Here is a 25,485-nt window from a genome sequence, read left to right as displayed (position 1 = left end):
GAATTGCAAATGCAGCGGGGATTTAAATTTTCCTGATTTTAAGAGGAATAAGGGATCTTCTGGAAAAGGCTTTATTTTCCGAAAGATCCCGTCTAGACTGGCGCTTTTTTCCAGCAAAGCCCCAAGCCGGAGAAAAGCAGCAGCCATGTTCATACAAATGCAGCGGGGAAAATTTAAATCCCTGCTTCATTTGCAATTCTGACTTGGCTCATCTGCATCCCTTTTCCAGAAAAGGGTGCCAGTGTAGACGTAGCCCAGGAGATTTTGATTGGCTGCCAGGTGCTCCACATGCTAATCAGGAGGCGTGTTTCTGTAAACAGGGACATGGAGCATATTCTAATATACAGATTTCTAAACCTGGTGAAGTATGTTTGAATGGGATTGGCAGAGATTATTTCTGTTCTTTAGTTTTCTAAGTGTTGTGTGAAAACATTCCTCATGAGGAGAAAGTGAATGCACATGAGTGTGGGTGTGTAAGGAAGCAGGTGCTAATAAGACTGTACTTTCAGGGATCATTTCTATAGTTGGTAACTAGAGAAATACAGCTGAAAGTGGTTGGTCTTGCTATCCATGAGAATGAGTGACAGTGTTCTCTTCTGAACATGAAACAAGCAGACAGTGTTGCTTTAATGTGATTGTTGTCTGCTGTTGATGATTGTTCTTTCTTTCCTGTTGGGAAATAGGAGGAAGAGTACACAGGCTGAGTGGTTGGCTATTGTCAAAAAGCTCAAAATCAGTTTTGCATTAGAGAGGAAAGGGGTTTTCATTTTATCGTTTTGTCTTGGTTTTTGTTTAATTCCTGGATTTACTTGTAGGCTACATCTCCACTGGTATGACTTTGTGCAAATACTTTTAACGCAAGAATTTTTGCATTAAAGCATTTGTACAGGAGAGCACCTACACTGGCATGTGCTTTTAGGCAAAAGCATTCGTACCAGTGTAGATGCTCTCTTGTTTAAGAAAGGCTTGATGGCCATTTTAGCCATTGGGCTTTGTTGCACAAGAAATTAACGTTGCTGTCTACACTGGGCCTCTTGCGCAAGAATACTTGACAAGAGGGCTTATCCGTGAGTGGGCGCGTCAGAGTATTTGTGCAAGAACCACTGATATTGTATGTTACAAACTCAGTGTTCTTGCATAAATACTCGTGGCCAGTGTAGACAGGCGGCAAGATTTTGCACAAAATCTTGCCAATGTAGACATAGCCAAACTGCTCTGGTCCTGATCCTGATGCTTTCATGCTGTTCTCTCACCTGCTGCTGGGTCTTTTTCATGTGCTTCTCACACTGGATTTAGCCAGCCCCTTGGATCTGCCTCATGCCTTGTCTCCCATCTGTTCCCTAGTGGCCCTGCGGGAGGCAGAGATTAGTCGCAGCCCAGTGTTAATTATCCCTTGGGTTAGTGTCTTTCTCCCATAACGTGTAGCTAAGATATTTGTTAGTAAGTGGCAGGTGCTGTGGGGGCTCACCCCCGAACAGAGACACACGACCTCAATATTGGTGCACAAGACAAAACTCACCTGCTCCTGGAACAGAAACACTGACGAGCAGTGAGGCCCCTCCCTGGCAGCACCGAGCAGTGAGAGCTGAGTGAAGGGGAAGGGGGAGGCAGGCCCAGGGGGAGAAGGCTCCATGACTGTGTGAGAGGGAGGCTCTGCCCTGGCCAGTGGGGAATCATTGCCTCTCCGAGGGGCCCAGGCCTGGTGGGTCATTTCCCCAGGTTACTGAGTGGGGGCTGGAGCCAGTTCTGGGTTGTCTCCTCCAACAACCAAACTGAACCAATGGATCTTGTGCCAACCTGCCAGTTTGCTGGGCTAATGCTGTGTGTGCCACGAAGTCCTGCAGGGCTGCTAACATGGGAGAGGGAAGGGGCAATTTGAGTGACCCAGCTCTGCCCCTTCTGAAAATGGCAAGTGTTGTCTTAGCAGTGCCAGAGAGGTGGGAAGGAGCCTGAAGTAACTTCTTGGGTCACAGCTGCTGTCACATAGGTGAGAAAAGAGACTAGGCAGCTGTTACATGAAACTGCAGGCTGGTTTCCCTGACTGGGAATCGAACCCAGGCCACAGCAGTGAGAGTGCTGGATCCTAACCACTAGACCATCAGGGACACATAAAACACGTTTCCTTGCTCACCTACACTAGCCTTTCACAGGCCATTTTCTGTCCACTTCAGGATGGGGGGGCAGGTCCATTCTCCCTTGCCCAGAGGCGACAAGAACAGAAACCAAACAGAACATCAAAGCAGCCAGACCGAGTCATGTGAGTTGTCCAACTAGCCCAGGATCCTGTCTCATGACAGCAGCCAATTTCATTGTCCCGAGGGAATCCTCAGGACAGACAATTGTCAAGTGATCCCTCCTGTTGCCCATTTCCAGCTTCTGGTATACACCAGCTAGGGACACCTGCCCTGTCCACCCTGGTTCAATGCCATTGATTGACCTTCCCTGCATTAAATGATCCAGTTCTGTTTTGGACCTTCTTGTAGATTTCACCTCCACAACATCCTCTGGCAAGGAGTTCCACTGGGCGCAAAAATGTTTCCTTTTGGTTCATTTTTAACTTGGTTTCTGGGCTCTCTGAGGCCCTTTCACACACAAGGGCTTTCTCTGCAGCATGCTGGGGGGAGAAACCCCTGAGCCAGTGACACGGACTGACCTAGGCGCAGGCCAACAAGGGGGGGTTTCAGTGAAGCTACATGTAAATGGATCCATCTAGTAACCCCTGCCAGCCACACATACACGGGGAGGGGACTTTAGCCAAGAAAGCAAGGACTCTGAGGAAGGGTTGGAAGTGAAGGGGATTAATCAGATGGACAGGAGTTTCCAGTGCTGGGCTGTGGCTAAGATAGACGAGGGGATGTCACAGGGCACTAACACAGCAAGGAGACCCGAGAGGGCCCTGCTGCACTGAGAGACATGGCAAAGCCTGGGATTGAAAAATATTTTATCTTAGGCGCCCCACACTGAGCTACCAATAAACCCCTCTAGTTGGTTATTAACTGTCCGGGATGTCTGGCAGCCGTGTCACTAACATGATGCCGTCGTGCCTGGCCCAGGAAGGCGAGACTGGTGTTTCCTGCCACCTGCAGTTTGACTGGCTCCTTCCCCCCATTCCTGCCTTAGCTCCCGGGCTGACCTGGCAGCTGAAGTGGTCGGGGACCCAGCAGCCTGGGCAGGGAATGGACTCCCCAAGGGGTGCACGGTGAGAGACAGGGGGCTGGCGGCTCAGGGAGGGGCAGTCCCAGGAGGCAGAGGGCACCTGTGACTCTTGGCTGGCAGCTGACACTCTGCTCCTTGCTTCCCTCCCGCTGCTTCACCTCCCAGGGCTTCTTTCTCCTTCCCTGTCCATAGCAGGCAGCTACACAAAGGCAAGTCACTAAACCAGACACCCCTGTGGCCAGCATGGGGCTTGAACCCACGACCTGGGCGTTATCAGCATCAAGCTCTAAACAGCTGAGCCAGCAGCCCACGAGGGGCCCTTTGGGAAAGACCCCACAGGCAGCTGCAGGGACGTCTCTGCCGCAGCCACGAGCTCGTCTCTGATGGGGCCACGGGCGACTCACTGAGATGTGGGCTGGCTAGTGCAGAAGTCAGAGGAGCAGGAGCCTGGGTGGCTTCAGGGGGGCCTTGAGCAGGAGCAGGTTTTGGGGGAGGGGCTGCTGGGCCACTGAAGCAGGTGACCAGGTGGTTGGCAGCAGCTCTGTGGGCTGGGCACATGGTCCCATCACCTGGACATATGGAGCCTCCCTCTGTGGCTTGGGCCTGAGGAGCCTTGGGCCAGTCACTGCAGCAGCAGGAATTTGGGATCAGGTCACCCCACTGGGGACAATGGAGGGAAGAGAAGAGTTTTCCCTGCCATTAGGGGAAAGCTGGCCAGACCCTTTTAGCCTCTGGGTCTGTGCAAGCTGGATCCTCCTCCTTCCAGTTCTCTGGCCTCAGTCCTGCAAAGCTAAAGTGTGTGTGTCTGGGGGGGGGGGGGGGGAGCGGCAGAAGAGTAGTCACTGCAGTCAACAACCATGTGGCCGACATGGGGCTTGAACCCATGACCTTGGTGTTATTAGCACCACGCTCTAACCAACTGAGCTAGCGGGCCTTCAGGAGCTGAGCTCACAAATGGCCCTTTCAGAAAGGCGCCTCTTCTCTGACAGGGCCACTAGCAACTCACTGTGATGTGGGCTCACTAGTCCAGATGCTTTGAGGTTTGGTCAAGGTGGCTTGCGGCCGGCAGACCCAGGGCAAAGAGGCAGCCGGAATCTCTTGCTGCCAGCACCTTGCCTCCCAGCTTCTTCCCTGTCGGCAGCAGCCACAGCCCCTTTCGGCCACTGGGAAGAGAGGCAGGAATGGGGCCAAGTAGCGAGTCAGGCTGAGGGGGGCAGGCAAAGCTCATCTTGTCTTGCAGGGCCACTGGCAACAGTTTCTCTCTTGTGCGCTGCTGCTGAGGAGAAAAACACCCTGGGAGGGACCAGAAAGACCAATTTAAAAGATTGTTTGGGGGGGGGGCACCTGCTAGCGCCAGGGGGGCAAGAGTCAGAGCCTGGTAGCTCCTGGGGACCACAAAAGAGACCACAAGGGTAAGCAGCAAGCTCCAGGCAGGTTAAGTTTTAGGGCCCAGCCCATCTCAGCCAGGCAGACCATAGCATCAGACTGAGCTCCAGGGGGCATCAGACACCCAGCAGGAGGCACAGAACTCTCTCTCTGGGGAGCCTGCAGATAAGGAGCCCAAAGCTCATAAAGTTGGAGGGTTTTGCAGCAACCAGCCCAACCCCAGCAAATCCCACAGAGATTTGAACTTGGATCACATGATTCAGAGTTCTGAGTGCTGCCTCTTACACCATGGCTACATCTAGACTACCGCGTTTTGTCGACAAAGAGCGTCCAGACACATTGAGTTCTGTCGACAAAGCAAGCTGCTTTGTCGACAGAACTCCATAGTCTGGACGCAGTGTTACAGGCAATAACACCTTCTGTCGACAGAGCTCTGTTGACAAAAGGCGTTATGCCTCGTAAAATGAGGTTTACCAGCGTCGACAAAACTGATGAGTTCTGTCGACGTTATGTCGACAGAACTCAGCGGTAGTGTAGATGCTGGTATAGTTTTGTCGACAAAAGTCCTCTTTTGTCAACAAAACTAGGTAGTCTAGACACACCCCTAGACTGCCATGTTTTTCCAGCAATGCTTTTAACGGAAAAGTTTTCCGTTAAAAGCATTTTCAGAAAAGAGTGTCTAGATTGGCAGGACACTTTTCTGCAAAAGCACTAGATGCGCTTTTCTGCAAAAAAGCCCCGATCGCCATTTTCGCGATCAGGGCATTTTTGCAGAAAAGAAATCTCTGCTGTCTACACTGGCCCTTTTGCGCAAAAGTCTTTTGGAAAAAGCCTGGACTCAGAAGCTGGGAATGGGTGACGGGAGGGATCACTTAATAACTGTCTGTCCTGAGGATTCCCTCGGGACAAAGAAATTGGCTGCTGTTGTGAGACAGGATCCCGGGCTAGCTAGACAACTGGCATGACCCAGTCTGGCTGCTTTGATGTTCTGTTTGGTTTCTGTTCTTGTCACCTCTGGGCAAGGGAGAATGGACCTGCCACCCCATCCTGAAGTGGACTGAAAATGGCCTGTGAAAGGCTAGTGTAGGTGAGCAAAAAGGCATATTTTGTGTGTCTCTGGTGGTCTAGTGGTTAGGATCCAGCACTCTCACTGTTGTGGCCTGGGTTCAATTTACAGTCAGAGAAACCAGCCTGCAGTTTCATGTGACAGCTGCCTAGTCTCTTTTCTCACCTATGTGACAGCAGCTGTGACTCAAGGCAGTATGGACACAGTATGGACACAGGACAGGGGTTTCTTGCACAAGAGAGTATCAACACTGCCATGGATGCTCTTGCTCAGAAGTACAGCTCATACATGGCAGCATGGATGTTTCTTGCACAAGAAGCTGCCACTGCAGACATAGCCAAAGGGACCTTTGGAGCTGAAATCCAGTCCCCCTCCTAACAGCAGGACAAAACCCCGCCCACATTACTGTTTCTCCAAAACAAGTATCTACCAGGAGCAGGGTTTGAACCCACACAGACAAATGTCTATTGGATTTTAAGTCCAACACCTTAACCACTCGGCCATCCTAGTGGAACGAAGTAATCCAGAAGGGGGAAAGTTCTCTCTCCAAACAGCCCAGGGACTGCCTCTCAGAGCATCTGCCCATCCCATCTCTGTGCCAGGGCTTCCCACTGAGAGGCTGAGAGAGCCGCCCCCTCCCCACCAGTGAGGAGGGAAGCAGGGAAAAGGGAAACCAAACAAGACAAAACCCAATGTCCGTGGGGATTCCGAGGGACAAAGTCCTGGTGGGAAAATCCCCCCCCCCCCACACACACACAGACCTTCACCCAGTATTTTCCCCACCTTGCATTGGGCCAGCCCCCCATGGATCAAGCCAATATTTCCAGCCTTTGTTTTTACAGCATGGACAGCCAAACCCATTCACAAACTTTTGCCAGACCAGTAGCATTACAGTTCCATGTCTGCAGGGCTTGCCAAGGGGCTGCGAACCCCGCTCACCAGCCGTGCAGAATCGCACACTGTGCATGCACAGACTGCACTGAGCACCGCACCGGGCTAAAGTCTACTCACCATGGGCGGGTAGATTGCCCTAAGTGCCGAGCCCTGCAGATCTGCATACGCATTATACAAATAAGTGTAGATATCTGCAAACACTGATCTGCTCGCTCCCCCAACCTCGCACGTGCTGGGAGCAGTTTCCCTGGACCCAGGCTGGGATCAAACCCCCTCTGCTGGGAACAGCCCTGGGCCAGATTCTCCTCCTACAGCCCCGGGGCGACTGCTCTCTGGAGAAGGGGGGGGTCTCTCTTACCTGCCCCCGCAGGGACTGGGCTGGGGGCACTGCCCTGGGAGAGGTTCCTGAGGAGAAGCTTTCCCCCTCCTGGCAGCCGACACTGGGGGAGCTCTGAGACTCCAGGGCAAAGGCCTCCAGCCCGCCAGGTCCTGGGATTAGTAGGCCCTGGAACCAGGCCCCCTGGAGTAGCATTGTGGCCGGGGGGCTCTGACCCACAGAGGGGCTGGCCCCAGAGCCCAGTGCCCGGGAGGCTGGTCAGCAAGTGAGACTCACACGTCAGTCCAAGCTACTTTCTCCCCAGCTGCCGTTCCTGCCTGTCCTGTGCCAGCGCCGCACGCAGGCCAGTGGGGCAGGACGGGGGGTGTCAATGGGGCCCTGCTCTCAGTCTGTCCCTCACAGGCCCTGTGGCTGCTCGAGGGCTGAGCCCGTCGCCCAGGCCTGGCGCGGGGATGGAACATGGGGCACGTTTCCCCCTGTGAGCGTGTGCGGGGGCAGGAGGGAGACACACGGCCTGAGTGAAGGTTTTATGCTGGGGCTGGAGGCTTGAGCCCGAGCTGTCGGCCTCAGCGGGACTTGCTCCTCCCCCCTCTCCTGCCTTGCTGCCTCCTTTGGCCAGCAGCGCTCAGGGGCAGCCCCCATCACTTCAAGGACAGGAGAAGGGCTCTGGCCTGTTCTCTGCAAAATGCTCAGCCTGTTTCATTTTCTGCAGGAACGAGTGGGATCCATGCGCCCTGTTCCCCAGTCAGAGGTGTGTGTCCTCTTCCCCCTTTCCACGGACACAGCAGGCCAGGGGGTTGTGCACCTGCAGTGGCCCCTTCCTACGTGGCCGGGAAGAAAGCAGCTTGGACTGACAGGCAAGTCTCACTTGCTGATCAGACACCCAGGGCCTGAGCTCTGGGGCCAGCCCGGGGCAGGAGGGAGAGGGGGTGTGAAGAAATTCCAGGGGAGGGGGAAGAGGTGACCCAGTCCGCCCCCAATCAATTTTTTTTCTTTTTTGCTAAAACAAGTTTTGCTTCTATTTTCTTGGGGGGGGGGCATGAGGGTTTTTCAAAAATCAAATCAAAAAGGGGCGGAGTGATGCTGAGAATTTTGGGAACCATTGCAAGGGGACAACCCAGCAGGGACTCAAAAGGAGTGCTCCAGGTGAGGCTTGAACTCACAACCTCAGCATGTCTTCTACAAGTACTGCCTTATAAGTACTGTACGCTGACCCATTGCGCCACTGGAGCAGATATTTGAAGTGCTTCTTCAAAGTCCTTAGATTGAAAAAGTCAAGACGCACAACGTGGAGTTGAAGTTTCTGCCTGTGCCCTTGTTCTTTCTTTTCACAGGCAGAGCCGGGGGGCTCCGCACATCCAGAGACCCCTCCCTCTTCCTCTCTGGTCTCTGAAATAACCCACCCTAGTGGGGCACAAAGCTGCTGGAGGCCAGAGCACTAGAGATGAGTTGCACGTGGGTTAGTGCTCCCTTTGCACGTGAGAGGTAGCAGGATTCACTCCCATCTTCTCCCACCTGCTCAATGGGGCTCAGGGGTTGGCCCCTTTCCTGCTGCCCCAACTCTCATTCCCACAATGCACTTTGTGCAGGGACCGATGGTCATGGTCAAGGCGTGTGGCTGGGAGCCAGGACCCTTCCCAAAGTATACAAGTCCCCCGCCCCCGTTCTGCTCACACTCTCTGAGCTCAGGGGTCAGATGGGCGACCTGCCCTGCAGCTGTGACGGCATCAGGCACCTGACCACAAGTCTGCTCACGAAGCTCTAATGGGCCTCAGACAAGCAAAACCCCCCTTAGTGAACCTCAGGGCAAGGAAGCGGAAAAGCCTGGAGCACAAGGACCTCCCAGCAACCGCCCCAGCCCGTCCCACTGAGATTTAAACTCAGATTGGAGGATTCAGAGTCATTAGTGCTGCCCCTTACACCTGGGACCTAGACAGAAGGCCTGGGGTAGACATCTGGGACACTCAGCTCTCAGACTGGCCTCTGCTCTCCTGGCTTCCCTCCAGCTGCTTCATCTCTCAGGACTCTCTGGCTACATCTACACGGCACATTTATTTTGGAATAAGCTATTCTGGAACAGTTTATTTGAAAATAGCACGTCTACACTGCAGGGAAACCTCAAAATGAGTCCGAGGAGGCTTCCCTAATGTAGACGTGTTACCTTGATTTAGAGCCCCAGGAGGAATAACTTAGAATGGCCCTGGGGAGGGGATATTTTGAAATAGCAGAAGTGGAGCATGTACACGCGCCTCTTTTTGAAATAGCTATTTCAGAATAGGCATTTTTCTGCGTACAGTGAGGTCTACGGAAGTTGGAATTAGCCGTCCGTTATTTCAGAGTTACTTCAAAATAACAGAATTGGTGTGTAGACTCTTGCCTTGTTATTTTGGAATAACGGCCATTGTTTCAAAAGAACTTTTCTGTGTGGACAGAACCTCTGTCCTGCCCCAGTTCTGATGCTTTCTGGACAAACTCCATGTTAGGACCAGTCACAATCTGGGGTCAGTGAGGGTCCGTCCCACCTGAGATGTGTGTTCTACAAAAGCCTCCTGTTCCCCACCCACTTCTCAATACTGGCTGCAGACACTTTTTTTCATATGGGGGTGTAGTTCAGTGGCAGAGTGTTTGACTGCAGATCACATGGTCCTTGGTTCAAATCCAAGTACCCCCTGCAAGAGTGTCTATTCAATACAGACATTTCCTTTGTATGTGAACTCTTTGAATGAATACAAACCTGTAGCCTACATCTACATGGCAGGGTTTTTGCTCAATGTTCTTGCACAAAAACGTGCAGAGCACAGCACGAGTGTTCTTGCATAAGTAAATTTGCACTACAGCGTTGGAAAACAGGGCTTCTTCCAGAAGAGTTATTCCTCTCCCCACGAGGAATAAGCCCTCTTGCACAAGAGCTCTTCCAAAAGAGGGCAGTGTAGACAGGCAACATGAATTTCTTGTGCAATAAACCCATACGGCTAAAATGCCCATCAGAGTTTTCTTGCACAAGAGAGCAACCACACTGCCATGGACGCTCTTGCACAAAAGCACATCTCTTGTGCAAAGCACTTGGCAGTGTGGACGTGTTCTTGTGGAAGACCTTTTGCACAAGAACGCTTGCGCAAAACAGTTCTTACACAAGAAGGCTGCAGTGTAGACGTAGATGTCGTGTTATGATGGTGTTTAGGTCAGTAACTGGGGCCACTAAATGGTGCTTGTGACTGTAACCTAGGGATCCATGTTGGATCCCCTCAGGCACCGGCCACTCATAGACTGGTCAGAACTGGATTTTTCTGCCAACTGGCACGAGGATTCCTGAAAATAAGCGGTGGAACAGCTCTGCACAAGAGGGTTTTTTTGTGCAAGAAGGAGCAGTGTAGACAGCTTCTTCTTGCACAAAAGTCTCTGCTGCAAAAATGATGGCTCATTAGGTATGCAAATGAGGTGTGGCAATATTCATCCCCACACCTCATTTGTGTATCTTATTGCACAACAATGTGCGGTGCAGACATAGCCAAGGAAGCCAAATACTGGCATTACCAAGGATTTGCAGCAAACCAACATCTCCCCAGCGGGTCCCACTGAGGTCGTGGTGCAGAATCCAGACTCACTTGCCAAGGAAGGCTCTAGAATCTTCCTGCTTTGCACAAAATTTTTTAAGCTTAGACAGAAAGCACAGGGGCCATGTTTACACTGACGGGTTCTTGAGCAAGCAATATGCCAATGAGGTTAAGTGTGGAAAATCACACTGCTCCTTCATGCACAAGAAACCCCCGTGACAATAAGCAGCAGAACGGCTGTGCACACGAAGGCTCTGTCTGTACTGGTGGCTTCTTGGGTAGGTGAGGACAATCACCACAACAAACATCTCAGGGGGTCAGCATAGGGCTTGAACCCATGACATTGGCATTATTAGCACCACACTCTAACCAACTGAGCTAGCCAGCCTGCCAAGACTAAGCCCACAAATGGCCCTTTCAGAAAGGCACCTCCGGCAGTTGCCGGGATGACTGGAGCTGCCAATGGCTCTTCTCTGACAGCGCCACTAGTGACTCACTGTGACGTGGGCTGGCTAGTCCAGCTGGTTTGAGGTGTCATGGAAATCCAGACGCAGGGTTGGAAGGAGAGAAACACTTTTATTAAGAGCTGTGGGAAGTTTCAAAAGAAAGACTTCCAAAATCAAATGTCCGTGGTAACCTTATATACATTCATGGTTGCACACAAAATAGAATAGACATCACATAAGCTAGTGACAGCGTTACGATTGGCTTAATGCTTAAAGCTACTTTTATCTCAATATGCAGAGATAAACTTAGTTACATGGGTGTTAGTCTCATCCTTGCAGCAGAAAAGCTAGATCAGGCTGGTTTTAGTAGGTTCACTATCTCTCACACACAACGCAAGCTCACGTTCAGTCAGTTGCATACACACTTCACATTGTTCCTTTTAACAAAATACATTTTCCTTCTCAGAGGCTTGGTCACAGTGGCTGGCGGTCAGCATGGCATGTCACCCTCCTGTCACACTTTGTGCCAGAAGAACAAAGCTCGCAAAGGAGTTTGAATTCCCTCCATCTCCCCATGCTGCAGCGGTAAAAGAAATCCTGAAACCGTCCCCTTCTCCTGTCGCTAGAGTGTTGGAAATGGAGCCGTTCCTTGTGGGGAAAGAAGTGGGTGTGTCAGGAGGGGGATTTGTGCTCAAACCTCCCCACAGACCAGAGCCCCCCATTAGGGCAAGAAAGAGCCTTGAGTCAGGCACTTGAGAACTCTCGGTTCCTGCTACCCTATGATGGCATATTAGGAAAGCTATTGTACTAGCCTGGCTAGCTCAGTTGGTAGAGCATAAGACTCTTAATTTCAGCACTATGGGTTCAAGCCTCATGCTGGGCGATGCCCTTCTTTAACTCACATTCTCAGCCTACAAGCAATTCACTCTCAGCTTTCACCAGGGTTTTAGAAAGAAAAAGTCTAGTCCTGGGGTCCAGCTTTAGTAGAACCAGAGAGAAAACAAGCTGCAAGTTCCATCTTCTGAGGAGAAGGGAAGAGGATTTTCTTCTCCACATCAGCCTAGGGAGGAGAAAAAATAACCTTTGGCCTGCTGATTTTCCCCTGTCAGCTTCTGTAGCTTCACCTCCTTCCACAGCAGCTCCAGCTTTGAGCTACAAATCTCAAGGGGCTGGTGAGGAAATGAGGAGCTGGCAGCTCGGGTTAGTGGCTTCCCTGAGAACAAGAGGTGGAGTGTTCACAAGGTGCATCCCCTCCCCCACAGAGCAGGGTTTTAGAAGGACTGAGTAACAGAACAGTCAGACAAGTTCCCCCAAAGCCAAAGTGTGTTTCTGTGGGGTAGTGATTTTCGCTGTTGACTAACATGCAAAAGGTCCCTGGTTGAAAGACAGGCTCTGCTCTTATTGCTGCTCCCCTGGGTGCCCAGGTAAGTGCAGCGGCTGCTTACTAGCCTGTTCATGAGCCCAACACCCACGTGACAGGGGAGTGACATCAGCTGAAAATGCCCCTTGCTGCCAGCCTGGGGAAGGGAGATGAATCAGGCCAGGCAGCAACTGGAGGCTTGTGACTTGGCCTCCCCTGCCCTGGAAGGCTGGTGCACTGGGCAGGTTCTGCCTGCTGCCTCCCTTGTGTGACTTGCCCAGTGTAACAGGCCAAATGTCAGAAAAGCTTCTTCCAAAAAAAGCAGAAGAAAAAGCTGCACAAATTGGGTTTTGAAATTTGCGTAGGTTTTTCCCAAAGAGCCGTGCAGTGTAGACACAGCCTGAGTGTTGCTCAGCACTGGTAGGAGACAGGGAGGGACAAAACGGTCTAATGGCCCCTGCAGCCTTTCAGAACAACCCCCAGCCCCTACCCCAAGAACCAGCCCTTCCCTCCATCCTTACTGGGGTCTGCTGGGAACTGGGGTCTGCCTGGTCTGTAAAAGGTGCCCTGGAAATGAGAAAGCAGCTAAAGTGACTCTGGTGGGACTTGAACACACAACCTTTGAATGTCTTGTTGTTGCCACTACAGCATAGAAGTCCAACATGCTTTCCATTGCACCACAGAGCCTGCTTGTTGGCTGGTTGGCTGAGTCTGAAATCTCCACTCTCTGCTTTGCAGCATGGCAATTGCTGGGGGGAAAGAAAGGGGGAGCCACGTCTGTCTCTTTTGGGAGAGCAGGTAGGAAGAGAGAGGGGGCCACTGAGCCCCTGATCCTTAAAGTAAGGGATAAGAATTGAGCTGTGGTTGGAGAATGTGGGCATCGATCCCACTGCCTCTCGCATGCTAAGCGAGCGCTCTACCACTTGAGCTAATTCTGCTGCTGGCACAAACAGAAAGCTCTCCTGCCCCACGCACATTGTTCCAGAGCCCACAAGGTTCCTGCAGATGCCCAAGGCTTCTTTCGGAAAGGGCCACTTGTGATTTATTTCGAAGTAAGTGCTGTGTAGCCAGCCCCAAATTACAAAATAAGCTATTTCAAAATAGGCGCATTGATTATTTTGAACTATGGGACACACACCTAGTAAGTTAAAGCTGAGCTCTGCCCCCATCTCACCGCTTCACCCACCCACGTACTGACTCCGCTGTTTGCATTGGCCTCTTCTCTCTGTAGCCAGGCTTCAGCCAGGACTGAGGCTCAGGGGAAACCTCACAAAGGAGATTCCAGGCAGCCAGGCCATGGGGGTCTCTGAGATGCCCGAGCCCTGCAGCCTGTCCCACCTGGCTGTTGCCAAGGTTGCTCTGTGAGGTCACTGCCTCCTGGCCAATGAGCTGAGGTGCTGCACAAGGCCCTTGTGATGTCACTGCTGCCTCCCAGGGCTCATGTTCTGCCCTTGGCCAGCCCCTTGGCATGTGTGAGCTGCTCCCCCTCTGCCCCCGTCACTCAGGGCTGGTTCTGGGGCTCAAGCAGGGAACATCAGAGGCTGCTCAGGGGGACATATTGGGGCCTGTGAGTGTTGCTGTCCCTGCTGTACAGACACGGCCATAGAGCCTCAGGAGGCTGTAGCTGTGGGAGACACTTCCCTGGTTTCGGGAGGGAGATGAGATGTCAAGGCCCATGACTTGGAGCCAGCTACCGATACCCATGGAAAGCTGATTTTCAGAGGGGTGTGATCAGCCCTTCCAGTGTATCTGGCTTCTTCAAAGGGGCTCAATCAGGAGCTAAAAGTTTAAGAAGGGCCATTTAGAAGGGTGAATTTCTTTCCCTGGCAGTTTTTTCTGTGTGCTGCATGGGCCTAATGGCCAAGGCACTGGCTTCCTGAGTCAGGGATTGTGGGTTCAAGTTCCAGCTGGGGTGACAGTTTCCTTTCACTGACAAACAGTTCCTCTGCTCTCTGAAGTAGTTGGCAAGGGTGATGGGCAGTTGCTGTCTCCTTCTCTACAGAAACTGTTCAGACCCCTCACTAGCAAGTGCTGGTGTTAGGTGCAGATCTGGTTGCTAAAAGCCCAGGTATCCAAAGTCTGAATACAGGGGCACATTTTGCTCTAGAAGGCCCAGGAGTGACAGCCAGAGGGAGGTGGCTGTAGCAGAGCAGGGTCTGTCTGGAGACAAAGCGGAGCCTGAGGATGAGAAGGCCCATGAGAGGCAGAGACTCCAGAGCAGTGGGGGGCTAGTTATTTGGTCTGGCAAACGGACAGAAAATCCCCAGGCCCTGAGCATGGTGCAGGTGAGGCCCATGGGGCAGTTTGCCTGGTGGGGTTTGGGGGGTGGAGAAGCTGTGAAGCTCTGTGAGTGGATAAGGTCCCTGGCTGAGCTGCGCCACCTGCCGTGTGTGTGACTCAAACTGTCCCTCGTCCCCTTTTGTGTGTCTGTTGCACTTCCAGCTTCTTTCCTCAGGCACGTTCATCCAGCAAAGACCCCCCCCCAGCAATCTTGTATCTTCCTTTGTGCCGCTCAGTCGCAGACACTGCCAGGGCTGGAAGGAAATTGCTGCACTTTGGGAGTCAAAGGTGTTGTCTGGGACCATAAAGCAGTTTCACCCACAAACCTGAAAAGGGCACCATGGCTCAGCTGGCTAAAATGTTTGTTTCATAAACAGAAGATCCTGGGTTCAATGCCTAGTGGTGCCTTATTCCAGCCCATTTTCCTATGTCCTTCTGGGGCACAGAAGAGGCCTCACCTGGCCACCCATAGAACTGCTGTTTCAGGAAAAGGCTGATGGGGGAGGAGTATTGGGGTGTGTCTAGACTACCTAGTTTTGTCGACAAAACTATACCAGTGTCTACACTACCGCTGAGTTCTGTCGACATAACATCGACAGAACTCAGCAGTTTTGTCGACGCTGGTATACCTCATTTTACGAGGCATAACACCTTCTGTCGACAGAATTCTGTTGACAGAAGGTGTTATTGCCTGTAACATTGCGTCCAGACTACGGAGTTCTGTCGACAAAGCAGCTTCCTTTGTCGACAGAACTCAATGTGTCTGGACGCTCTTTGTCGACGGAAGTTTTGTCGACAGTATCCGTCGACAAAACGTGGTAGTCCAGACGTACCCTTGGGAAGAAGGAAACCACAAGTGAGAAGCACCTGATGCCCATGTACCCTCACTCTCCATGGCTGCAGGAGCTGTAGAAGTTGCACCCTCAGGCTCTCTGAGCATGGACACCCCCAGGGAATCACAAGGGCGTGTGGCGCTGGCTCTCCTGTCCCAGCAATTGCAGTCAGAGCCCTGCCTTGCCAGTGCCAGTCACAGCAGCCTCTGCACCTGCTCCAGGCTTATGGTTTCCTTCTTCCCAACACTCCTTCCCAATCAGCCTTTTCCTGAACCAGCAGTTCCATGGGTGGCCAGGGGAGACCTCTCCTGTGTCCCAGAAGCTGCCAGGCTCTGACTCTTGCCCCCTTGGTGCCCCCCTCTAAATTCTCTTTTAAATTGGTCTTTATGGTCCTGCTCAGGGTATTTTTCTCCTCAGCAGCGCACAAGAGAGAAGCTGTTGTCAGTGGCCCTGGAAGGCAAGATGAGTTTTGCCTGCCCCCCTCAGCCTGACTCCCTACTTGGCCCCATTCCTGCCTCCCTTCCTGGGCTGACCCAGTGACTGAAAGGGGCTGTGGCTGCTGCTGGCAGGGAAGAAGCTGGGAGGCAAGGTGCTGGCAGCAAGAGATTCCAGCTGCCTCTTTGCCCTGGGTCTCAATGCACCGTGCCAGCCACCAGCCACATTGACCAACCCTCAAACCAGCTGGACGAGCCAGCCCACATCACAGTGAGTCACTAGTGGCCCTGTCAGAGAGGAGCCATTGGCAGCTGCAGAGACATCCCTTCAGCTGCCGGACGTGCCTTTCTGAAAGGGCTATTTGGAAGCTGTGTTTCAGTTGGCTGACTAGCTCAGTTGGTTAGTGCATCGTGCTAGTAATGCCAAGATCAGGGGTTCAATCCTTGTGCTGGCCACAGATATATTTGCTGGGGTGACTGTTCTACCCCTGCCCCTCTACTTTAGCTGCCTGCTATGCACAGGGAAGCAGAAACAGGCAAAAGGCTGAGAGCTCTTCAGGAAACAGTCCAGAAAATTGGTAGGAGGAGGCTCCAGACTGAGTGGCTGAAAGGCCTTTGACCTGGCCGGCTTTCCCCAATAGCAGGGAAAACTCTTCTCTTCCCTCTATTGTGGGGCCACTCATGGGCCTGCTGGCTCAGCTGTTTAGAGCTTGATGCTAATAATGCCCATGTCACGGGTACAAGCCCCATGCAGACCCCACAACAGCTGAATTAGTTTTGTTTGAGCTGCTCCCCATGAAAAGGGGTGAGAGGGAGCCCTTGGCTGTGGGACCCACTTGTGCCTGTTGTTCAGGGTTAAATAAGATCTCCCCCAGGAGGCTGCCTGTTCCCTTCCCACCTTCCATTGGCTGGGAATCAAATCAAGCAAGGGGCAGCAAACGCCAGGCACTGTCATTGTCTGGGACACAGATAAAGACCCTCTTGAAGCTGTGGTCCCAGGAGGAGTCTCTGCAGGCCCTGCAGTCCATGCGGAGGAATGTGGACATTTATGGCCGAATGGCCAATGGTCTAGCAAAGAAAGGCCACCTCCCTCCTACCCCCGCATCCTAGACCAAGTCAGAGCCAAGGTCAAGGAATTGCCGCAGGGGTATGTGAGCGAGGAACTGCATTGTTGTGCATGCGCTTGGAGAGGATGAAGAGCTGTAAGAGGCAGCTGGCAGCTGCAGGACCCATTTGTGCCTGTTTTTTCAGGGTTGAAGTATAAGCTCAGCAAGAAGCTTTGATGCTCCCTATTTACATTGCATTGGCTGAGAATAGAACCCAGGTCAACTGCTTGGAAGGCAGCTATGCTCACCACTATACCACCAATGCCTGCCTGTAAAGACATGGCAAAATTAGTGAGGGAAACCCACGTCTGCCATGAGGTTAGCCGGGGGTGAGAGGGTGCCTGTGTGATTTGGGTAAAGCAGAACTTCTTGGCCATTAGACAAAGATCAGGAGTGGAGATGCTGGGGTAGTGGCTGCCCTGCACTCTCCGTGGTGTGAGGAGCTGGGCAGGAGAGGAGTCCCAGAGGTGGTTGGGTGGGAGAGTAGAGTTTATCAGACTTTGGGCTAAGCTCTAGAGCAGCCAAGGGAGAGGTGGGGAAGTGGCTTCTGGATACTCTGTGTGGCCCGGGGATGAGGACCAAGAGCCGTCCTTGTGTTTGTTGCTGTAAAGTGTTGTTTCTGGGTCCTTTGCCTAAGATGGAGCACTTCTGCCTTCCGGAGAGCCATGTCACAGGCACAAGCCCCCAGAGACCCCTCCAGGGACACTTCACAGGCAGGGCCGGACCGAGCCATTCCGGTGCCCCAGGCTGACAGTTCAATTGCGCCCTGGGTTGGAGGAGGGCGCATGCGCGGAGCTGGTGGCAGCAGGATGCACGTGCCTTACCCAGCCCGGCTACCGTCGCTGGTGCGCAGCCCGAGGCCACCCGGAACAGACTGAGCTTGGCCATGCAGGGCCCCGCAGCCATTGGGGGGAAGGGCATTGGTGGCTGGCGCTGTGGGGGTTAACGTGGCCCCCGCCCTGGGCAGCCACTGCAGGGTGGCTGCTGGGAGCTACTGCAGCCCGCAATCCGGGAGCCGGGCACGCGGCGCCTGATGGCAGCTATAAAGGGCGCTGCCCGGCTAGCCCAGGCCTTAATCCGGCCCTAGTCACAGGACCAAGCAAGGGACAGAAACACTGGGCACTGTCAGTGTCTGGGCCAGAGATAAAGACCCTCTTGGAGCTGTGATCCGAGGGGGAGTCTCTGCAGGCCCGGCAGTCCAGGTGGAGGAATGCAACATTTATAAACATAAAAACATCAGAACGGCCGTACTGGGTCAGACCAAAGGTCCGTCTAGCCCAGTGTCCTGTCTGCCGACCGTGGCCAGCACCAGGTGCCCCGGAGGGGGTGGACCGAAGACAATGATCAAGCGATTTGTCTCCTGCCATCCCTCTCCAGCCTCTGACAAACAGAGGCCGGGGCACCATTTTATCCCCTGGCTAATAGCCTTTTATGGACCTAACCTCCATGAAATTATCTAACATATGGCCCAATGGCTGATGGCCTTGCAGAGAAAGGCCACCTCCCCGCTCCAGCATCCTAGCCCAAGTCAGACCCAAGGTCAATGAATTGCGGGAGGGGTATGTGAGGGCCCGTGAGGGCAGGTCCCACTCTGGGGAAGCACTGCAGCACTGTGCATACTGTGAGGAACTGGACTGAATCCCGGGGTGTGGGGAGCCCCTGTCTCCAGGGATAGTTGTGGAGTCTGGGATGGAGACACCTGGGCAACAGCAGCTGCAGCTCCAGGATGACAACGCTGATGATCTGCAGCGCCAGGACGAGGAGGAGAATTCCAGACAGCGGGGAGGGAACATCAGGTGAGTGCTGGGAGGTTGCAACACACTGGACATGTCGACACTTGCACCCTCTTTCAAGAGAAGGATGCAAATGGAGACATTCGAAATTGTAAATGAAACCGGGATTTAAATATCCTGCGTTACATTTGCATAATCGTGTCCGGGTGCTGTTTCAAAATACTTTATTTTGAAATAAAAAACACCGTTTAGATGCAGTTATTTGGGGAGGAAACCCTTCTTCTGAAATAACCCTTAAACACTCCCCTCTGGTCTGGACCTAACAGCAGTGTCAGCGTTTGCTAGTCGGGGCTCTGGACAGCACCTGCACAGAGGGAGATGGCAACTGTGGGACGCCCTGGCCAACTGTCCCAATGTCTCCCAGCAGAAAAGAAAACAAAAGAGGCCAATGCAAACAGCCCCCTGGCAGTGAGGGAGTCAGCACGTCGGTGGGTGGGGCAGGGAGCTGGGGGCAGATTTTGACTCTAACAAGCTGGGTGACCTTGGCCCATTCAGTGAACCTCTCCCTGTCTCCATGGCCCTGTCTGTACAGCAGGGACAGCAACACTCACAGGCCCCACAGGAGGGGGCTGGTTTAATGCTTCACCCCAGGGCCCAGCAATGAGCCCCCAAGCTTGCCCTGTTCTGGAGCCAGGTTTGCTGTGTGAATTGTGTGGGGCAGGTGAGGTCAGGCCTGGGCACTGGGATTATTTACCAGTTTCCCTGATCCTAGGCCGCTGCTGAGTTCACAGCTGTGGTGGCTGAGTGGTTAAGGCATTGGACTAGAAATCCAATAGGGTTTCCTTGTGCAGGTTCAAATCCTGCTCCCAGCGAGGCCTGTGTTTTGGCCACGCCCTAACCTGGACAACAAGCTTCACAACCCTTGAGCCACTCTCCCCGTCCCCAGTCAATCCCTTTCTGCGCCTTCTGAGAGAGACACAGAGCATGGTGCCTTGTTATTAGTCCCTGGGCTCTAGGGAAACGCTCAGCTCCTGCAGCCTCTGCCCCTTGACCAGCACCCCTTGGCTCAGCCCTACCCTTGGGGGCTGCCCTGCTCCAGTGTGTGATAGGAGTTGAGTGAGAGGATGGAGCGTCTGGGCCTCCCCCAAAGGTCCATCCATGAAGGGCAGAAATGCTGGGGATATGATGTGGGTCACTCCTCCCGAGGCGCACAGCCCCCCCCCCCATGTTGGGAGCAAAGGGTCTAGAGAAGTATTGGGGGGGGGGGTCTTGTTCCCTGCTCTTGCTCTGCCTTGGGCAAAGAATTAGTAACAGAATATTTGTCCAAGTTTATGTACTGAAAAAAACTGACAAGCATGTTTCTGTGGGGTGGTGGTTATCGTGTTTGCTTAATGTGCAAAAGGCTCCTGGTTCAAAGCTGAGCAAAAAGTGGGAAAGGGGGTTCTGCTGCTATTTGTGTCTCCCCAGGTAAACACAGCCCCTGCTGCTTGGGGATAAGCCCAACTCCCAGGTTGAGTAAAGCAAGGAACAACAGGAGCCCTGCCTGAGAAAGGGAGGGGCCAGTGTGTGTGAGTGCATGGCCCAGACAGACAGCCCCAGGGTGCAAGGACAGAGCTGCTGGACATCTCTAGTGGCCCTGAGGGGGGGAGACATGGGTGCTAGCAACATGCTCATGTGGTGCCATGTTCCAGCACTGCCAACAGGGAGTGTTTTTTGTGGTGTCACCTGATTCCCCCCAACTGTAGCCCTTGTACCTGCCCTGTGGCAGGATAGAGACCCAGGGACAAGAGACCCAGGGACAAGAGAAAGCAGAAAGAGCCCCAGGATGCAGCTCATCTCCCCTTTTCTCCTGCAGTGCAGGTTGTGATAACAGCTCTAAGCAAAACCATCAACTTGCAGCAATTAGCCCCTATTGGAGCATACCAAAGCCAGGAATTGAACCAGGGACCTAGACCTTCAGTCTAATACTCTCCCCACTAAGCTACTTTGGCTGCTGGATGCAGACCATTCTGGCCTGTGTGGCCTGTAATTCTCTGTGCTTGGCTGCTGGGAGTGTCTCCCAGTCAGGGTATGTCTACACTACCCCCCTACTTCGAACTAGGGGGGTAATGTATGCATACCGAACTTGCTAATGAAGCCCGGGATTTGAATTTCCCGGGCTTCATTAGCATAAAGCCGGCTCCGCCATTTTTAAAAGCCGGCTTGTTCGAACCCCGTGCCGCGCGGCAATTCCATTGCCCAGTGGGAATCCTCAGGACAGACAATTGTTAAGTGACCCCTCCTGTCACCCATTCCCAGTTTCTAGAATATACCAGCTAGGGACACCTGCCCTGTCCATCCTGGTTAAATGCCATTGATTGACCTTTCCTGCATTAAATGATCCAGTTCTGTTTTGGATCAAATGTCTTGGGCTGCGCAGGCCTTGAGTCATGGCAAGAGCTGGAGGGGAATGGGGAACGGCTGCACTTTGGAATGGGAAGGGGGTGTCTGGCACCATAAAGTAGAACAGTTTCAAACCCCTTTTCAAGGAGGGCACCATGGCTTAGCTGGCTAAAACACCTGCCTTATAAACAGGAGATCCTGGGTTCAAGTCCCAGTGGTGCCTTGTTGTAACCTTTGCTCACATTTACTTATGCTCTTCTGGGACACAGAAGAGGCCTCCCCTGGCCATCCATGGAACTGCTGGTTCAGGAAATTGCTTTAAAATTGCTTTAAAATGGCTCTTTATGTTTCCAGACAACACTTCTGACTCCCAAAGTGCAGCCGTTCCCCACTTCCCTCCAGCCATCGAGCCCAGGCGGTGTCTGACCCCTGGGCACAGACAGCTACAGCTCTGTGGGGAGGGGACTTTGGCTTCCTTGCCCATGGGATGCTGTTGCAGGAAGGGCTGCTCAGCAGGGCTGGGGTTCACCTTTTGAGGAAGGGAAGAGTATTTGGGTGCAGACTGGCTCACCTAGTGAGGAGGCTTTAAACTAGGTTTGATGGGGGCAGGTGCCCAAAGCCCACAGGTAAGTGAACAACATGGACACCTGGGGGACGGGCCAGAAATGGGAGCGAGCAGGGGCTGTAACCGCAGAGATAAATGAGGGACGAGGGACCACTGGGAAGCAAAATCTAATCTGTGTCTTAGATGCTCGTATAGACACATGGAAATGATGGGTAATGAGCAGGAAGAAGTTGGTATCACAGGGACGTGGTGGGATAATACACTTTATTGGAATTTTGGCACAGAAGGGTAGAGCTTGCTCGGGAAGGACTGGCAGGGAAAAAGGGAGGAGGAGTTTCCTTCGATATGAAACATGCAAACACTTGGCCTGAGGCAGAGTTGGACACAGCAGATAGACTTCTCAGGAGTCTCTGGGTGAGGTTAAAGGGTAACAGCAGAGATAAAGGAGGGACGCGGGACCACTGGGAAGCAAAATCTATTCTGTGTCTTAGGGTGTGTCTAGACTACAGGGTTTTGTCGACAAAAGTGGACTTTTGTCGACAAAACTATACCTGCGTCCACACTACCACTGAGTTCTGTCGACATAATGTCAACAGAACTCAGCAATTTTGTCGACGCTGGTAAACCTCATTTTAGGAGGCATAACGCCTTCTATTGACAGAGTTTCTGTCGACAGAAGGTGTTATTGCATGTAAACTGTCCTTTGCGTCTACACTACCATGTCGACAAAGCAGCTTGCTTTGTCGACAGAACTCAATGTAGTCTAGACACTCTTTGTCGACAGAAGCCTGTAGTCTAGACGTACCCAAAAGGGCGTCACAAGGAGGAAGGGGGGAAATTGTTCTCCTTGGCCTCTGAGGGCAGGACAAGCAGCAAGGGGCTTAAACTGCAGCAAGGGAGGTTGAGGCTGGACATGAGGAAAAACTTCCCACCTGTCCGGGTGGTGAGACACTGGAATAAGTTGCCTAGGAGGGTTGTGGAATCTCCATCCCTGGAGATATTGAAGAGCGGGTTGGACACACATCTGTCAGGGATGGTCTGGATGGTGCTTGGCCCTGCTGTGAGGGCTGGGGACTGGACTCGATGACTCTTGAGGTCCCTGCCAGTTCTGTGGTTCTGATGGAAGTGAAGGCAGAGAGGTGACCAGAGGGGCTCGTACCAGAGACTAGTGGGGGTGTGCGGTGCAGGATGAGGGAGGCAGAGGGAAGGGGCAGGGGAGAACTAAGGGGAAGGTGGAAGGAGTGTGAGGGGAGGGGGAAGGCAGCTGGGGTGAGGGTGGGAAAAGGAAAGGGGCTTGTGCTGCAGGGGGAAGGGTGGGGCAGGAGGAGAAAGGGGAAGCACCTAGGGGTGGGGGAGGGAGACATATACTGGGGGACAGGGATGGGGAAGGCACCAGAGCAGATGAGGGGGAGGGAATATTTGATCCTCAGTGGGTGGGGAGGTGAGGGAAGGGTGGGTTCCAGGGGGCTAGAGAGGTACCAGGGGAGAGGTTAAAGGCAGGGGGCAGAGGAGGAGCAGATGGGCTGGCAGCAATGGGGCAGGGGGAGGGGCAGGCACCGGAGCTAACAGGGGCCAAGGGCAGACAATTAGGGGGAAAAGCAGGAGATGCAAGGGAGGGGAGGGAAGACGACAGTGGGTGTGGGAAGGATGGGACAGACTGATGCTGGGAGAGGTAGCGGGAGGGGAAGAAGGGGATTATTGCGGGGGGGAGCAAGAGGAGCAGGTACCATGAGGACAGAGGGGGGTGAAGGGAGGGGCAGGTTCCAGCCAGGATTTCCCTAGGACCCCCGGGGGGGAGGTGTACACCAGTGCTCCCTCCAACTGTCTCTCTCCGTGTGTGGAATACATTTTGTGACGTGCACTGCGGTGCGCCCAGGAGACACACGGGCTGTGGCCATGTGAACGCTCTGCTGATCCGCTGGGAGGCTCCTGAATCTCCTCTGAGCGCGCAGGGCGGGTGAGACAGCAGGGCCTGGATGAGCTTTCATGGCTGGTGTCTATGGTGGTGCTGGTGGGGCTCCTCTAGCTGACCCACTAGTTTGTCAGCAGGGTCTGAGGGAGCACCCCCACTCCCGACAGCTCATGAGGAGCCGGGTGTGGGAGGCGCCAGGCCTAGCTTGTATTGCCAGGGACACGCCTGCTCTGCCTGGGGCCCGGCCCACAGAGCTGGGCTGCCTGGGATCTGTTCTGCCTGGGGCTGGGCACAAACCACTGAGGTGCCATGTGGGGTCAGGAAATGTTGGGACCCTTTTAGTGTCTGAGTGACGGGCAGCAGCAGGGCTGGGCTGGGCCTGCCTGGGGGAGGGACCCTCAGCACCGAATCTGTGTCCATTCCCAGCCCTGGCACCTCTCGGCTCACAAAGTCCTGCAGCTCCACAGACTAACAATACATTTGTTGTTGGTCTCTCAGGCGCTATAGGAACACTTGTTGGTTTTTTTAAGATACAACTGCACGTGGTGCCCTCTGGAACCTCTGGGCCCGGCGATTCCCAGCCCCAGGACCTCCAGCCTATCTGGGCTCGGCCCATCAGCTGGGAAAGTAACAAACGTGCTGGAGTCCGGCACCTCTCCCGTGACACGCCCTGCACTGGGGAGGAGGGGTGGGGCTGCCAGGTGCTGGTGAAGAGAGGGTGGGTGGCCCAGGGGTTTGCTAGCCCCACAGACCCCGTTTGCTGGCCCCTCTCTCCCGTGCAGCGTCAGAGCTGCCTGGGCCAGACATATCCTTTGGCTTGGGTCAGTGACGGCTGGAGCTGCAGTCACGGAGCTCTCAGGGCTGAGCCCTGCTGGGGACAGGGTGTGTGTGTGTGGGGGGGGAGGCAGCCCGGCCTGCACTAGCTGTGAGGTTCCCCACTCGGAGCTGCCTTTGCCCAGAGCTGGTGGGACCTGGAGGGACAGGCCGAGGGCACCGGGGCAGGGGCAGCAGAAGTTTCTGGTGCCAGGTCCTTGGGGATGGAGCAGTAGAAGGAATGGCTGCACAGCAGACAGCAGCAGCCAGAACACGGGTCTGGGACTGTGTTTCAAAGACTTCACTCCAGCACCCTGCTTTGTGCCTGGGAACCGGATACAAAAACATGTTTCCTAGGAGACCAAGACTTTTAAAATCCATCATTTCCCAAGGTCGTTGTGTGACAACATCACCAGCATGACAGGCCAGTGTCTGGGGGAGTTTCTGTTTTAACTGTGTTGAAGCAAAAGCTTCACTCAGTTTACGTGGCTAAACAGACGGTTTGATTGGACAATAAAAGCAAAGTGAGCCAAACGTGATCCCAGCAGAGCTGGGCCCAGCGAGGCTGCTAATACAATCGATCTTAGTATCTTTATACCATTAACCAAACAGTCTGACTTTGGGGCATCCAATTACAGAAATCATCAATTAAACTAGGAAAAGCAAAGCCTTAGCAGCAGAAGATGGAGGCAGGTAGCAGGGAGTAAGGCTTCCCTTGAAACTGCCCAATGAACACATTCCAATAGCACATCTGTCTTGGCCTGGCACATGGGGTGATAGAAAGTTCACTCTGGTCTACGTGCCAAAGCAAAAACCTGAAATGGTTTCTGTTATACAAGATGGCTTCTAGCTAAATATGAAATGGTTTCTACAGTTTTTACAACTGTGTTGTTATTATTATAACTAATATTTATGCAAAATCAGCCATATTGGGTCAGACCCCTGGTCCCTCTGCCCAGTGTCCTGCCTCCTGCCACTGCAGCGCCTGGAGCAGCCAGAGGGAATGAGCAGAGGAGGGAATCGTCTAGTGATCATAGAATTATAGAATCCTAGGGTGGGAAGAGACCTCAGGAGGCATCGTGTCCAGCCCCCGGCCCAAAGCAGGACCCACCCAACTCAATCATCCCAGCCAGGGCTTGGTCCAGGTGGGACTGAAACACCTCTAGGGATGGAGATTCCACCCTCTCCCTAGGGAACCCAGCCCAGCGCTTCCCTACCCACCTAGGGA

The 25,485-nt window shown here is 53.4% G+C and overlaps 8 non-coding genes across 8 annotated transcripts; 3 read left to right on the top strand and 5 right to left on the bottom strand.

Moving 5' to 3' along the window:
* Positions 1-493: 493 nt before the first annotated feature.
* Positions 494-709, top strand: LOC149522759 (small nucleolar RNA U3). The gene has a single exon (XR_016347488.1). It is a non-coding gene; the product is annotated as a small nucleolar RNA U3 (small nucleolar RNA).
* A 1,324-nt stretch (positions 710-2,033) lies between these two features.
* On the bottom strand, positions 2,034-2,105 carry TRNAE-CUC (transfer RNA glutamic acid (anticodon CUC)). The gene has a single exon. It is a non-coding gene; the product is annotated as a tRNA-Glu (tRNA).
* Positions 2,106-6,035: 3,930 nt separating this feature from the next.
* TRNAL-UAA (transfer RNA leucine (anticodon UAA)) lies at positions 6,036-6,118 on the bottom strand. The gene has a single exon. It is a non-coding gene; the product is annotated as a tRNA-Leu (tRNA).
* A 1,859-nt stretch (positions 6,119-7,977) lies between these two features.
* TRNAI-UAU (transfer RNA isoleucine (anticodon UAU)) lies at positions 7,978-8,071 on the bottom strand. Its single transcript has 2 exons — positions 8,034-8,071; positions 7,978-8,013 (listed from the first exon to the last, which is right to left on the bottom strand). It is a non-coding gene; the product is annotated as a tRNA-Ile (tRNA).
* Positions 8,072-9,438: 1,367 nt separating this feature from the next.
* TRNAC-GCA (transfer RNA cysteine (anticodon GCA)) lies at positions 9,439-9,510 on the top strand. The gene has a single exon. It is a non-coding gene; the product is annotated as a tRNA-Cys (tRNA).
* Positions 9,511-12,790: 3,280 nt separating this feature from the next.
* Positions 12,791-12,886, bottom strand: TRNAR-UCU (transfer RNA arginine (anticodon UCU)). Its single transcript has 2 exons — positions 12,850-12,886; positions 12,791-12,826 (listed from the first exon to the last, which is right to left on the bottom strand). It is a non-coding gene; the product is annotated as a tRNA-Arg (tRNA).
* A 4,159-nt stretch (positions 12,887-17,045) lies between these two features.
* On the bottom strand, positions 17,046-17,117 carry TRNAG-UCC (transfer RNA glycine (anticodon UCC)). The gene has a single exon. It is a non-coding gene; the product is annotated as a tRNA-Gly (tRNA).
* A 3,999-nt stretch (positions 17,118-21,116) lies between these two features.
* On the top strand, positions 21,117-21,190 carry TRNAI-UAU (transfer RNA isoleucine (anticodon UAU)). The gene has a single exon. It is a non-coding gene; the product is annotated as a tRNA-Ile (tRNA).
* The last annotated feature ends 4,295 nt before the right edge of the window (positions 21,191-25,485 follow it).

The sequence above is a fragment of the Pelodiscus sinensis genome, chromosome 19 (genome assembly GCF_052426305.1).
Source record: "Pelodiscus sinensis isolate ZL-2025 chromosome 19, ASM5242630v1, whole genome shotgun sequence".
Classification (NCBI taxonomy): Eukaryota; Metazoa; Chordata; order Testudines; family Trionychidae; genus Pelodiscus; species Pelodiscus sinensis.
Note: the sequence above shows the minus strand (reverse complement) of the source record. Positions and strands in the feature narration are given on the sequence as shown.